We start from the raw sequence: 10,482 nt of genomic DNA, 5'->3' as shown, positions 1-10,482 counted from the left end.
GCGAGTTCCTCCTGTTTGTTCCCCATACTATGAGCATTGGTATATAGGCATTTAAAGCCTTGCGTGTGCCACCCCACTCCAATTTGGGAGACTGTCTGGACCCCTGTTTCTTACCTGGGCACTCCTTGAATTTGTCACCTGTCTTGCTCGGGTGGTGTCTCCACGTCTTCCTGAGGCCCCCTCCCCCGGTGAGGCTAGTTTAAAGCTCGCCGTATGAAATCAGCCAACCTGGAAGAGAAGACACGCTTGCCTTTCAGAGAGAGGTGAAGCCCATCCCGCCCCAGCAAGTCCCCTGCCCAAAAGCATGAGTCATTATCTAGGAACCCAAGGCCTGCCTGGTGGCACCAACTGCGTAAGCGCCGGTTGACCTCGCCAACGCAGGTCTCATGTCGCCATCGCCATCCCTGCCTACTCACCGGAAGAAGAGAAGAGAATACCACCTGCGCCCCCGTCTCCTTAAGCTTGTCCCCCAGACCCTCGAATTCCTTCATAATGCGGTCAGGGTTGCCCCTGGCCACGTCATTCATTCCTACATGGATGACAACTATGGGGTACTGGTCTGCAGGTCAGATGTAGGCTGGGATCCTCTCCGTGATATCCCTAACCTGAGCCCCAGGCATGAAGCAGACCTCTTGCACCATGGAGTCAGGCTGGCAGATGGGACCTTCCAGTCCTCGTAGGATGGAATCTCCAATGACGAGGACCCAGCGTTTCTTCCTGCTGGTGTTTGCTCTCTGCCCATTCCTTGTCATGTGGAGAGTGGCATCGTCCCCACCAAAGGCAATTACTCTGTCTTTCTCCGTCACAGCTGCCAGGGCGTCAAACCTGTTCCCCAGGTGAACCTGGGGAGCTTCCACCACTGTAGGCCTAGCAGCTCTGGATTTGGACACCTTCTGCCACTCCAGCATTGGATGCGTCTCCTGTGGGGGCTGTACAGTGGGCAACCAGGCCTGCAGAGAACAGAAATAGGCATCAATTTCATCCTCTGCATCCCTGATCCCCCTTACCTCAGCCTGGAGCTCCCTCACCTGCTACTCCAGGGCCCTAAGTCTTGCACAGGAGGGATAGGCAAAGAGACCACCAGGCCCCCTCACCCCAGGACCCCACCAAGCCCCCCCCCAGAGACAGGGGGGCAAGGGGCCACCGACCCCGCCATAAGCTCCGTCTGGGTGGAGGCCTCAGAAGAGCCCATGGCAAGCGGCAGCACCAGGGCGGGGCCCCTGGCAGCCATGCTCCGCGTCAGCACCATGTCTACAGAGCTGCACCTGCTGCTTTTGCTCACTGGAGGTGCCGCTCTGGACAGCTACCTCGTGCCCGCCTTATGTGAACGCCAGCGCAAATGCCAGCGTGCCCTTACAGAGCGCGTCTGTTCGCGCGCGCTGCCCACGCACGGCTTGGGAGCGCAGCTCCCTGTTGGGTGAGCTAAGAGGGCTCCAAAGGGCTTCCCCTCTGGATCCACCTCAGCTGTGCTGTACCCTCTGCCCCACTTACCTTAGGGGGAATCAGCTGTTGCTGCCCCCGCCTCTGTCTCCTCCGCAGCTGCTGCCTCCGCCGCCAAGGTAAGGGGGTACACGTGTGTGTGTGGCACATGTGCGCCCTGCTCCTGCTGGGGGTTCCTTCCTTCCTTTGTCAGTTTGCTATGCTGAATTAAAGGTAGAAAATAATGATATTTGGGAATAATTCTGCACTGGAGGAGACATCATGAGAGGAGGTAATAGACCAGTGGTTCTCAACCATTTTAGACTCAAGGCAGCCCCGGGAAAATACCAGCTCTTAGTTTTAATTTTTTTTTTGACTGCAGAAAAATAATAGAGCAATTCTGCTATTACAAAGAACTCAGAAAATTCACAACAGGTTAGAATGTTTTTAACACTCTGGATTCCTCTTTGAAATCTCTGGGTTTTTTCTTATGAATTATGTATGCACACTAAGACCCCACTCCAAGGTGATGCAGCACCCTGGTTGAGAATTACTGGTTGAGTATAATAGATTGTTTCACTTTATGGTTATATCTCTAGGTCCCTTGCTCAGTCCCTAGGCAGTCTGCCACTTGAAGTCAGTGGAAATTTGGCAGATGGAGAAGCACCTGACATAGAGATTTGGTTTATGGCTTGAACAGCTTATTTAAAACTGTAGCACAAATACTAAACCTGCTAGGCAAAGTGGAATGTACTGGGCTCCTGCATCTTCCCTGCAATGTAAAGGGAATGAACATCTGGATTTTGTATCTGATTGAAATGGTCAGTTTTCCTGAGTTATACGGAACTTACCTATATCTCTAAGGGAGTCTAACATTTTTTTCACTTCCTGGTACACTCCAGTCTTTCTTATCGTGGTAAATAATTCCCTCTACATTGGCTTGGGTGTTCTGTTACTAAACCACATTCACACCCTGAAACAATATTGTTTTTTTCACCTGTCCTAACCTCTGCCCCACATTTCTCTTCATATAACATTTCCCTTTACTAACTTGCACCACCAGTCTCTCAGATCTGCACACCGTATATCCTCCCCTACAGAACCATGGAAACTTTATCAAACACCTCATACCCAGAGGGTACATTTGGTAGCCAAATAGAGAATATGGGGAGAGACTAAAAGAATGGGGTTATGTAGCTATGCCCATGCAAAAGCTCAGGCTTTCCCTAGCTGTTGGAAAGGATAGAAGAGGTGGGGAGCTATGACTCTGCTGTCCATGGACTTTTCAGGGGCAAGTGGTCATATATTTCATAGAAAATTAGGGTTGGAAGGGACCTCAGGAGGCCATCTAGTCCAACCCTCTCCTCAAAACAGGATCATCCCCAATTATATTATCCCAGCCAAGGCTTTGTCTAGCCCTGTCTTAAATACCTCTAAAGATGGAGAGTCCACAGCTCATCTGGGTAACCTGTTCCAGTGCTTTACTACCCTCATTGTGAAAAAGTTTTTTCTAATATCTAACCTAAACTTAGCTTGCTACAACTTGAGATGACCATTGCTGCTGCTTCTGTCATCTGCCACCACTGAAAACAGTTTAGCTCCATCCTTTTTGGAATCACCCTTATGGGAGTTGAAGGATGCTATTAAATCCCCTCTCAGTCTTCCTTTCTCCAGACTAAATAAGACTAGTTCCCTCAGCCTGTCCTCATAAGTCATGTGCCCCAGTCCCTGAACCATTTTCATTGCCCTCTGCTGGACTCTCTCCAATTTGTCCACATCCTTTCTGTAGTGGGCGGCCCAAAACCAGACAGTACTCCAGATGTGGTCTTGCACGGCGCAGTAACTGCTCATACTGTGCTGTACTTCCAAAAGGAAGTAATAAGCATGGTGCTGTAGCAGTGTCACACACCCATTGAGTCATTGATTACTACCCTTTGAGCCTGATGATCCAGGCAGTTTTCTGTCCAGCTTAAAGTCCATTCATCTAACCCATATACTCTTAGCTTGCTAAGAGTGGGAGAATGTTGTGGGATACCATATCAAAACCCTTACTGAAGTCAGGGTATATCACATCCACTGCTCTCCCAGCATGCAAACCATTCATTTTATCATAGAAGGCAATTAGGTTGGTCAGGCATGACTTGCCCTTGGTGAAACCATGCTGACTGTTCATGATCACCTTCTTCCCCTCTGAGTGCTTAGAATTGGGATTTCTTGAGGACTTGCTCCATGATTTTTCCATGGACTGAGGTGAGGCTGACTGGTCTGTTCTTCTCCAGATCCTCCTTCTTCCCTTTCTTAAAGATGGGTACCATGTTTGCCCTTTTCCAATTGTCCTGGGTCCCTCCCAATTACTATTTTTCAAAAGTAATGGCAAGTGGCCCTGCAATCACATTAGTCAACTCCCTCACCACCCTTGGGTGCATCATGCCTGGCCCCATGGACTTGTACACATCCAGTTTTTCTAAATAGTCTCTAACCTGTTCTTTTGCCAAAGTTGGCTGCTCCCCTCCTCCTCAAACTCTGCTGCCAGGTGCAGTAGTCTGGGAGCTGACCTTGCCTGTGAAGACCGAAGTGAAAGAGGCATTGAGTACTTCAGTCTTTTCTGCATCCTCTGTCACTAGGTTGCCTCCCCCATTCCGTAAGGGGCCCACACTTTCCCTGATCTTCCTTTTGTTGCTGACAAACTTGTAGAAACCCTTCTTGTTACCCTTCATGTCCCTTGCTAGTTGCTAGTCGAAGTCTGCTTTTCTGAAGAAGTACTCTGCTCTTCTCCTTCCTTCCTTTCCTCAGGATCCTAAACTCAATCATCTCATGGTCATTGCTGCCCAAATTGCCATCCACTTCTACGTTACTCACCAATTCTTCCATGTTTGTGAGCAGCAGGTCAAAAAGAGAAAGGCTGCTAGTTGGTGTTTCCAGCAGTTGCACCAGGAAATTGTCCCCAGCACTCTCAAAAAACTACCTGGATTGTCTCTGCATTGCTTTATTGCCTGTGCATTGCTGTATCACCCTCCCAACAAATGTCAGGGTGACTGAAGTCCCCCCTGAGAACCAGGGCCTGTAATCTGGAAACTTCTGCTAGTTATTGGAAGAAAGAATCATCTACTTCATCCTCCTGGTCTGGTGGTCGATAGCAGACACCCACCACAACATCACCCTTGTTGCTCTCCCTTTTGACCCTAACAGGCCTATCTTCAACAGGCCTATCTCCAATTTCATGCTGAAGCTTTGAGCAATCATACAGCTCTTTTACATAAAATGCAACTTCTCCTTTTCTCCCCTGTCTGTCCTTCCTGAACAGTTTGTATCCATCCATGACAGTGCCCAGTCATGCGAGTTCCCACCAAGTCTCTGTTATTCTAATCGCATCATAGTTCTGTGACTGTGAGGACTTCCATTTCTTCATGTTTGTTTCCTATCAGTGTGTGACTAGTCAGCATCATCTGAATTATGAAGTCCTACTAATGGAGGGAAGGAGAGTTCTCTCCATTTCTGTTTTTCTTCCCAGACCTGGATTAAGGCAGTCTGGGCTCTACCCACACTATGACAAGGTGCTGCCTCATTTCCACATATAGAATAGTACTAATGTGCAGTCCTCCTCCCATCCTAGAGAAGTCAAAGCAGTGTTTTGGGCTCTCCTTCCATTGAGAACTTCAGGGGTGACAAGAGGATGTGTCCCATCAGTCCGAGGTGGGGGGGATGGAGTCTCCAATCCACCTGCCCCACCCTCAAGTGGCAAACCCCAGACTGAGCTCCCTCCCCTCCCTTCCCCACCTCCTGTTCTGAAGACAGCACTGGAGCTGGAGGCAGGGGGCAGGGTTAGGGTACAGCCGCTCCAAACTGGAATTCTGTCCTCCAAGACCTTGGGCTCAACAGCAACCTTCTGTTGGGTCGGCGGGGGAGACGCTGTAACTCGGGGGAGTACTTGGAACGGTCCTATGGGGTACACACAAGCAGGCGGGGATGGAGCGCCGCCACTCACCACCCCACACACACCGCCTCCCAGGAGCAGGGCTGGGGGCGGTGAGGGCAGCAGTGCCCCTCTGTGGGCCACACAGGCACTGCGCCAAGCCAGCCAGACGTTGGGATGAGATGAAGCTCGCACGCGGCAGCTCCCACCACCATCCGCCACCCCATGCCACTGCTGTGTGCAAGCTTCCCTCCCTCCCCCCACTAAGCATCCAGCCACCACCACCGGAAGGAGTATAGTTCTTAAAAAAGGTTGAAAAGCCCTCCTGTAACTCATGGTGTAACTCATGAGTTACAGCAGGGAAGCTGTACATCTGTCAGTGCCCTGGAGGACAGGCAGTTTCCCAGTCCTTACTTCAACAGCTACATCTGTTTGCTTGTATGCTCTGAGCTGAATACACTGTATTTGTCATGCACAATCCTCTGCTGGGATGCAGACAGTGATGAGGTTTCCCAGGAGTAGCTCTCAGGCACAGGGCAGTTTACACCTCAGAGCTATTATTTCAGAATGCCTGCAGACTCAGACAGACATAAATGCATCAGTTACACCTTTGTCAAGAAATTTCTCTTTCACAAACATAGGGATTAGAAACCATTTTTAAACCAAAGGCATAGGTACATATACAAAATGTGAGGCAAAGTGTACAGGGCTTTAACACATGTAATCTGCTCTGCAACAACTGCTGGTATGTATGTTTTTATCCCTGTGGTAAATGAAAGCTACCCAGTGATACCCTACCTGCTAGACAAAGGTAGATAAGCCACTGCACATTCAGTTTGGGGGGTTTTTCAGGGTAAGAGCATGCACGTGGACAGTTACTGAAAGTCTGATTTGTGGTAAACTGTTTGGGGGCCCATGCCCCAGTGACTGAAGGAACTGGGGTCATAGAAGTAGGCTTGTAGCTTTGTGTGTGACATGGTTGGAAGGGTCTATGGTATTCTACTGACCCCCACAGACTGAGAAAGTGGGAAAGCATTTCTCCATGGGGCTCTTCCCAGTCAGCAGCTCCAGGACAGCCTTCTGCTCAGAACTTTGCTAAAACTGGCAGCTCCCGATTGACCTGATTCTTTATGATTTTAGTGCTGATCACATGATCCTGAAGAGCAGCAGCCCAATCTGACAAGAGGCTGGTCAGGTTTCACTCTGCTGCACCTTGACAGCTCTGAGCAATAGCACAAACGTTAAAGCTCCCAGTGTGCAAACTTGGACAGACAGTGCTGCACTAGTTTGCACCCTGTTCCCAGCTGGAAGGTTATCTGTGCAAACAAGTACTTAATTTTTAAAACAGAAGTCTGCAGCAGTTATGGACACATTCCTTCCTACTGGCTACAGGTGAGCTGGTTTTTCAAGTCTTGTTTGGCCTTTTGATTTTAAAAAGGTAAATGCAAATACCAAAGAAGAGGCATCAGAAGTGAAAAGAGAGGAAGAAGGTAAGAGTGAGGCTAGCAAGGGTGGAAGATTCACTCTGTGTGTAAATCCAATCCTTTCTGAGCTCCACCCTGCCAGTGGGATCCATTGCCAGGGAAACAGGATCTACCCTGAACTAATTTGTGTATCTGGAAAATCTTATTCCTAAAACTGTTCTCAGACCCAAGGAGATCCCAGCTTTCTTTTCCAACATTTGATGGCGTAATGATGATAGCTATCTGGTACCCTTGCGTGGCAGCTACCTCAGCAACTGAAAGGGAAGAGAGAGATCCTCCTGCTTGGTGACTCATATTGCCTGTGATGTATGCTATAGAAATGAAAAACTAGTATTTACTGAGGCAGAGTGTTTTCTGAAAGAAATGGAGTTTCCAATACTGGCAGCTTATATGTGAAGTTGCAGCCTGTGGTTACTCATTACCAAGATTTTCAAGAAATGTAAAGGGAGGGAAATGATTTTAAAAGTACCTGGGGATCAGTGTAAATTGCATTATTGCCATCAGATGTGGTTTTATTTCATACTATTTACTAAACAGGAATTATAACCATGGCAACACTTATATCATGACACGCACTATATATATGGATCTGCCAACAGCAAGAGTGAAATGCATGTGTGGAGATAGAACTTTTTGCAAGTAGAGTGTGAATGTGGAACTCACTTCCAGCAGAGATCAGGAGGACCACATACATTATCACCTGCAAAGCAAGTAAAATGCATAATTTACCACTTCAATCTAGTCTTACCCCAAGAAAAAAAAAATGTAGCGTTACTGAATTAGTTCCCACCTCACTGTAGTGACATACATACTTAGTAAGCGAGGTCCATTGGAATGAATATCATGTGACTCCTTGAATTTGTAGGAGTCATAAAATACTAATAACCTTTACATGGGGCTATATAGCAATCACACTGAAAATTGATCTTATTTACAGAAATTATAAACAAACATTGGTTAAACACTTGGTATAAAATTGATTTCATTTTCTGATAAAAAAGGAGGGGGTAAGAGGAACATAGGACTACAAGAGACCTCCTGGATCATTGAGCCAGACCTTGCCACAATCACATTGGTACACTCACCAAATACATTAAAATCAGATAGGTTTTTTTGCCCTCACTTGTTGAAAATCTGTTCCAGAATCTCTTAGTAGAAGAAGTTTGCTTTAAGAATTAGGAGAAAGTTCTGGGAAATACAATACCATTTTTGTGTATCTATAAATCTAACTTTTTTAAAATAAAGGAACAAAGTCAACTAAAACATGTTTCTCTCAAAAATCTTACAGGCTGTTTGACTATAAAACTGAAATATTTCTCAATTAGATTATATTGCGAATTTTACAACACTTTGTCTATTGCCAACTGCACTGTTTTACATGAAGTTAGTTTCACCATTTGTTTGCATATGTTACACAGCAAGCAGAGAGAAAAACAGATCTATATAAATAAGCTAACAAAAATTATTTGGGAGACCTGTAGGAAAGTGTGAAACTAGCTTTCAAGCTGACTCTGCCCCTTTAACAAATACAGTGACTGCTCTTTATTGCTGCCAGACAACATTTCAGGATACCTCATCACCCTATCTGATGGAATATCTCATGTGGAATAACTTCTTTGAGTCAATGCTATAAATGACAATTATGCAGCAGAGAAGGTTGCATCATGCATCTCCGTTACTGCCTTAGTAGTAAGTAGTGATGCTTTTAGGAGGGGCACATTAAAGAGTCCTAATGATGGTGCTGGTCCATGCAAATATTACTAATAATGTGGAAAAGTGTTAAATTTGCTGTTCTGTACTCAAGGAAAGAGCCAGATTTCATCATATCACAGGAAGAAGAAACACTTTCCATTCCAGCAGTAACTCAAGAGGACATTAAACAGCTGCTAAAGCTAGACATTTTCAAATCAGTAGGTTCAAATAACTTCCACCCAAGAATCTTAAAAGCACTGTGTGAGGAGCTTTCACGGCTGGTAATGTTAATTCAGTAAGTTGTGGAACACAGCAAAGAAGTTCTAGGGAACAGAAAGAAAACTTGTGTGTCAATATTTTACAAAGGTAAACAGGACTACCCAGATAATTAGAGGCTGTCAGTCTGATATCCATCCTAGACAAAATAACAGAATAGTTGATACAGGGCTTAATTGATTTTTTTAAAAAGTAATGAGAAAACAGATCCATCAAACTACCTTGGTTATCGAATTACATGTTTGATAAAATAATAGTGCTGATGCAATACTTAGATTAGCATTATGTAATTGACTTGGTACCAGAGGACACTTTGATTTTGTCTCATTTACATTTCTTAATCAATATGGTGCACATCAAACAGATTAAAAACTTTCAAAATGTAATTGTGAATACAGAATTGTCATAAAGTGGGTGCATTCCTAGTAAAGTCCTAGGAAGGTACTTCAGGGTTTTGTTCAATTTAAAAGCATAACCAATAGAGTCTGTTGATGACCTAGGGCTTGGGGAAGTGGTAAACCATAAAGGCAACAGGTTACTGATACAAAACCTTCTAGATAGTTTAAGCCAAAAGCTAACAAGCATGGTGTCCCATGGCCAGCCATGAAGTCATACTTCTAGGACAAGGAAGGCAGGCTATATTTAAAGAATAGGGAGCTATATACTGAAAAGCAGTGATTCTGAATATGACTTGAGGGTTTTGTTAGATAAGCAGAGCTTGCATGTAAGGCTGAGAACCCCTTTCTGTTTAAAATCCCCCTGCCTGTGTGGGGTGCCCATGGGGCTCCATGGTAAGATTAGTGTTCCGAATGTGGGGATAGCAGGGTAGGGGGCTTCCCAAGACCTAGTCCCCTGGCAAGGTGAGTGAAGCAGCTTTTCTTAAGGTTGACATTCTACCAAGATTTTCTCCACACACTGGGGAACCAAAACATAGTTGTGATTGTGCCCAAAACATTGCCATTATTTGCTCTTTACCCCAAGTAGATTATGGTGCCCTCATTTCCTTTTAGAAAATAATGTTGAAAATGGAATTAAAAAGAAGTTTGGCTTTCCATAGGAGTATGGGCTAAACAGATTATGCTGTCCATGCTTAGACAAAGTAGCAGCAAGGGTTTGTAGCCTGCCAGATTTCACATGAGCTGGGTAACTCAAGGTGATTTAAAGTAGCTATTGAAGATGACCTATGCCCATCCAATGTCAGTTTAAATCCACCTCTTGGTAGAAATCTGGAGGGAGGAAAAAATTGACTATAATCTTTCTGTCAAAAAGGTTGTTTATTTTGGGGAACTATAATCTGAGAACAAGAGGAAATTCAGAAGGCATTCAAACAGTGCTTTGCAAAAAAAATAAATTATGCTTCTTGGGAGGGGGATAAAGGGGGAGGAGTGAGAGGTATGGAGACGAGTGGAGTACGTGGCAGTGGTGAGGGGAATGGGGTCACTGGAAACAAAAAGGGGTTTGAAGGCTCAGGCCAGGGTGGGGATTAAGGGAGGAGTGGAACACTAGAAGAGTTGATATGGGATGGCTTGAAGGGTGAATGGGGTCAGCCCCACAATTTCCTCTACCATGCACTAGAATCTAGGAAACCGTGTCCCTTTTGGGGTGTCTGAACTCCTCTCTACTCCCAGATGAGCTGGAAGGATGCTCAGAGCCATTCTGGTTGAGTCTAAGTCCCTCTCCTCATCCCCTGCACATGTG

General features: G+C 45.8%; 1 long non-coding RNA gene across 1 annotated transcript in view; it reads left to right on the top strand.

The window, feature by feature from the left end:
• The window catches only part of LOC109307948, a 25,265-nt gene extending 15,522 nt beyond the window's left edge, over positions 1-9,743 (top strand). Inside the window, exons 3-4 of the long non-coding RNA XR_002100417.1 lie at positions 2,019-2,240; positions 6,473-9,743. This is a non-coding gene — a long non-coding RNA (uncharacterized LOC109307948). The remainder of the gene's footprint in view (positions 1-2,018; positions 2,241-6,472) is intronic.
• The last annotated feature ends 739 nt before the right edge of the window (positions 9,744-10,482 follow it).

Source organism: Crocodylus porosus, unplaced genomic scaffold (assembly GCF_001723895.1).
Source record: "Crocodylus porosus isolate Cpor-Errol unplaced genomic scaffold, CroPor_comp1, whole genome shotgun sequence".
NCBI lineage: Eukaryota > Metazoa > Chordata > Crocodylia > Crocodylidae > Crocodylus > Crocodylus porosus.
The sequence above is the reverse complement of the archived record's forward strand: the minus strand, read 5'-3'. Positions and strand labels throughout refer to the sequence as shown.